Source organism: Oncorhynchus gorbuscha, unplaced genomic scaffold (genome assembly GCF_021184085.1).
Source record: "Oncorhynchus gorbuscha isolate QuinsamMale2020 ecotype Even-year unplaced genomic scaffold, OgorEven_v1.0 Un_scaffold_592, whole genome shotgun sequence".
Lineage (NCBI taxonomy): Eukaryota > Metazoa > Chordata > Actinopteri > Salmoniformes > Salmonidae > Oncorhynchus > Oncorhynchus gorbuscha.
In genome coordinates, this window is record NW_025745428.1 from 65001 (window position 1) to 70000 (window position 5000).

The 5000-nt window shown below is 47.1% G+C and overlaps 1 pseudogene; it reads left to right on the top strand.

The window, feature by feature from the left end:
- Positions 1 to 5000, top strand: part of LOC124018986 — a 77566-nt pseudogene that overhangs the window by 64635 nt on the left and 7931 nt on the right.

The following is a 5000-nucleotide window of genomic DNA, read 5'->3' on the forward strand; positions in this document are numbered from 1 at the left end:
AGAGAGAGAGAGAGAGAGAGAGAGAGAGAGAGAGAGAGAGCTAGAGGGATGCAGAGAGAGATAGAGAGAGCTAGAGGGATGCAGAGAGAGAGAGAGAGAGAGAGCTAGAGGGATGCAGAGAGAGAGAGAGTTACCAAGAGAGATAGAGGGATGCAGAGAGAGAGAGAGTTACCAAGAGAGATAGTTAGAGAGAGAGAGAGCTAGAGGGATGCAGAGAGAGAGAGAGAGAGAGAGAGAGAGAGAGAGCTAGAGGGATGCAGAGAGAGAGAGAGTTAGAGGGATGCAGAGAGAGAGAGAGAGAGAGAGCTAGAGGGATGCAGAGAGAGAGAGTTACCAAGAGAGATAGAGGAGAGAAAGAGAGAGGGAGAGAGATGAGTTAACAAGAGAGAGAGCTAGAGGGATGCAGAGAGAGAGAGTTACCAAGAGAGATGGAGGGATGCAGAGAGAGAGAGTTACCAAGAGAGAGAGTTAGAGAGATGTAGAGAGAGAGAGAGAGAGAGAGAGAGAGAGAGCTAGAGGGATGCAGAGAGAGAGAGAGTTACCAAGAGAGCTAGAGGGATGCAGAGAGAGAGTTAACAAGAGAGATAGAGGAGAGAAAGAGAGAGGGAGAGAGAGAAAAGAGAGTTACCAAGAGAGAGAGTTAGAGAGATGTAGAGAGAGAGAGAGAGTTACCAAGAGAGATAGAGGAGAGAAAGAGAGAGGGAGAGAGATAAAAAGAGTTAACAAGAGAGAGAGCTAGAGGGATGCAGAGAGAGAGTTACCAAGAGAGATGGAGGGATGCAGAGAGAGAGAGTTACAAGAGAGATAGAGGGATGCAGAGAGAGAGAGAGTTACCAAGAGAGATAGAGGGATGCAGAGAGAGAGAGAGAGACAGAGAGGGATGTAGAGAGAGAGAGAGTTACCAAGAGAGATAGAGGGATGCAGAGAGAGAGAGAGAGAGAGTTACCAAGAGAGATAGAGGGATGCAGAGAGAGAGAGAGAGAGTTACCAAGAGAGATAGAGGGATGCAGAGAGAGAGAGAGAGTTACCAAGAGAGATAGAGGGATGCAGAGAGAGAGAGAGAGTTACCAAGAGAGATAGAGGGATGCAGAGAGAGAGAGAGAGTTACCAAGAGAGATAGAGGGATGCAGAGAGAGAGAGAGAGTTACCAAGAGAGATAGAGGGATGCAGAGAGAGAGAGAGAGAGTTACCAAGAGAGATAGTTAGAGAGATGTAGAGAGAGAGAGAGAGAGAGAGAGAGAGGGAGAGAGAGAAAAAGAGAGTTACCAAGAGAGAGAGTTAGAGGGATGTAGAGAGAGAGAGAGTTACCAAGAGAGATAGAGGGATGAGAGAGAGAGAGAGAGTTACCAAGAGAGATAGAGGGATGCAGAGAGAGAGAGAGAGTTACCAAGAGAGATAGAGGGATGCAGAGAGAGAGAGTTACCAAGAGAGATAGAGGGATGCAGAGAGAGAGAGAGAGTTACCAAGAGAGATAGAGGGATGCAGAGAGAGAGAGAGAGAGTTACCAAGAGAGATAGAGGGATGCAGAGAGAGAGAGAGTTACCAAGAGAGATAGAGGGATGCAGAGAGAGAGAGAGAGAGTTAGAGGGATGTAGAGAGAGAGAGAGTTACCAAGAGAGATAGAGGGATGCAGATTACAAGAGAGATAGAGGATGCAGAGAGAGAGAGAGTTACCAAGAGAGATAGAGGGATGCAGAGAGAGAGAGAGAGTTACCAAGAGAGATAGAGGGATGCAGAGAGAGAGAGAGAGAGAGAGAGAGAGGGAGAGAGAGAAAAAGAGAGTTACCAAGAGAGAGAGAGGGATGCAGAGAGAGAGAGAGAGTTACCAAGAGAGATAGAGGGATGCAGAGAGAGAGAGAGAGAGTTAGAGGGATGTAGAGAGAGAGAGAGTTACCAAGAGAGATAGAGGGATGCAGAGAGAGAGAGAGAGTTACCAAGAGAGATAGAGGGATGCAGAGAGAGAGAGAGTTACCAAGAGAGATAGAGGGATGCAGAGAGAGAGAGAGAGTTACCAAGAGAGATAGAGGGATGCAGAGAGAGAGAGAGTTACCAAGAGAGATAGAGGGATGCAGAGAGAGAGAGAGAGAGAGAGAGAGAGCTAGAGGGATGCAGAGAGAGAGAGAGAGAGAGAGAGAGAGAGAGAGAGAGAGAGAGAGAGAGAGAGAGAGAGAGAGAGAGAGAGAGAGAGAGAGAGAGCTAGAGGGATAGAGAGAGAGAGAGTTACCAAGAGAGCTAGAGGGATGCAGAGAGAGAGAGTTACCAAGAGAGATAGAGGGATGCAGAGAGAGAGAGAGAGTTACCAAGAGAGATAGAGGGATGCAGAGAGAGAGAGAGAGAGAGGGATGCAGAGAGAGAGAGAGAGAGAGAGAGAGAGAGAGCTAGAGGGATGCAGAGAGAGAGAGAGAGCTAGAGGGATGCAGAGAGAGAGAGAGAGAGAGAGAGCTAGAGGGATGCAGAGAGAGAGAGAGTTACCAAGAGAGATAGAGAGAGAAAGAGAGAGAGAGAGAGAAAAGAGTTACCAAGAGAGAGATGTAGAGAGAGATAGAGAGAGAGAGAGAGAGAGAGAGAAGAGAGAGGGATGCAGAGAGAGAGAGAGCAGAGAGAGAGAGAGAGAGAGAGAGCTAGAGTTAGAGAGAGAGAAGAGAGAGAGAGAGGAGAGAGAGAGAGAGAGAGAGAGAGAGAGCTAGAGGGATGAGAGAGAGAGAGAGTTACCAAGAGAGCTAGAGGGATGCAGAGAGAGAGAGAGTTACCAAGAGAGATAGAGGGATGCAGAGAGAGAGAGAGTTACCAAGAGAGATAGAGGGATGCAGAGAGAGAGAGAGAGCTAGAGGGATGCAAGAGAGATAGAGGGATGGAGAGAGAGAGAGAGAGCTAGAGGGATGCAGAGAGAGAGAGAGAGAGAGAGAGAGCTAGAGGGATGCAGAGAGAGAGAGAGTTACCAAGAGAGATAGAGGAGAGAAAGAGAGAGAGAGAGAGAAAGAGAGTTACCAAGAGAGAGAGTAGAGGGATGGAGATTACCAAGAGAGCTAGAGGGATGCAGAGAGAGAGTTAACAAGAGAGATAGAGGGATGAAAGAGAGAGAGAGAGAGAAAAAGAGAGTTACCAAGAGAGAGAGTTAGAGAGATGTAGAGAGAGAGAGAGAGAGAGAGAGAGAGAGAGTTACCAAGAGAGATAGAGGGAGAAAGAGAGAGGGAGAGAGATAAAAAGAGTTAACAAGAGAGAGAGCTAGAGGGATGCAGAGAGAGAGAGAGATGGAGGATGCAGAGAGAGAGAGTTACCAAGAGAGATAGAGGGATGCAGAGAGAGAGAGAGAGAGTTACCAAGAGAGATAGAGGGATGCAGAGAGAGAGAGAGAGAGAGTTACCAAGAGAGATAGAGGGATGCAGAGAGAGAGAGAGAGTTACCAAGAGAGATAGAGGGATGCAGAGAGAGAGAGAGAGTTACCAAGAGAGATAGAGGGATGCAGAGAGAGAGAGAGAGAGTTACCAAGAGAGATAGAGGGATGCAGAGAGAGAGAGAGAGTTACCAAGAGAGATAGAGGGATGCAGAGAGAGAGAGAGAGTTACCAAGAGAGATAGAGGGATGCAGAGAGAGAGAGAGAGAGTTACCAAGACAGATAGTTAGAGAGATGTAGAGAGAGAGAGAGAGAGAGAGAGGGAGAGAGAGAGAGAAAAAGAGAGTTACCAAGAGAGAGAGTTAGAGGGATGTAGAGAGAGAGAGAGTTACCAAGAGAGATAGAGGGATGCAGAGAGAGAGAGAGAGTTACCAAGAGAGATAGAGGGATGCAGAGAGAGAGAGAGTTACCAAGAGAGATAGAGGGATGCAGAGAGAGAGAGAGAGAGAGAGAGAGAGAGAGAGAGTTACCAAGAGAGAGAGTTAGAGAGATGTAGAGAGAGAGAGTTACCAAGAGAGATAGAGTGAGAGAAAGAGAGAGAGAGAGATAAAAAGAGTTAACAAGAGAGAGCTAGAGGGATGTAGAGAGAGAGAGAGAGAGATGCAGAGAGGGAGAGAGAGAAAAGAGAGTTACCAAGAGAGAGAGTTAGAGAGATGTAGAGAGAGAGAGAGAGGAGAGATGAGGGATGCAGAGAGAGAGAGAGAGTTACCAAGAGAGATAGAGGGATGCAGAGAGAGAGAGAGAGAGTTACCAAGAGAGAGAGCTAGAGAGATGTAGAGAGAGAGAGAGAGAGAGAGAGAGAGAGAGAGGGAGAGAGAGAAAAAGAGAGTTACCAAGAGAGAGAGTTAGAGGGATGTAGAGAGAGAGAGAGAGTTAGAGGGATGTAGAGAGAGAGAGAGAGAGAGAGAGAGAGGGAGAGAGAGAAAAGAGAGTTACCAAGAGAGAGAGTTAGAGAGATGTAGAGAGAGAGAGAGTTACCAAGAGAGATAGAGGGATGCAGAGAGAGAGAGAGAGAGTTACAAGAGAGATAGAGGGATGCAGAGAGAGAGAGAGAGAGTTACCAAGAGAGATAGTTAGAGAGATGTAGAGAGAGAGAGAGAGTTACCAAGAGAGATAGTTAGAGAGATGTAGAGAGAGAGAGAGAGAGAGAGAGAGAGAGGGAGAGAGAAAAGAGAGTTACCAAGAGAGAGAGTTAGAGGGATGTAGAGAGAGAGAGAGTTAGAGGGATGTAGAGAGAGAGAGAGAGAGAGAGAGAGGGAGAGAGAGAAAAAGAGAGTTACCAAGAGAGAGAGTTAGAGATGTAGAGAGAGAGAGAGTTACCAAGAGAGATAGAGGGATGCAGAGAGAGAGAGAGTTACCAAGAGAGATAGTTAGAGAGATGCAGAGAGAGAGAGAGAGAGAGAGAGAGAGAGAGAGGGAGAGAGAGAAAAGAGAGTTACCAAGAGAGAGAGTTAGAGGGATGTAGAGAGAGAAGAGAGATAGAGGGATGCAGAGAGAGAGAGAGAGTTACCAAGAGAGATAGAGGGATGCAGAGAGAGAGAGAGAGAGTTACCAAGAGAGATAGAGGGATGCAGAGAGAGAGAGAGAGAGTTACCAAGAGAGATAG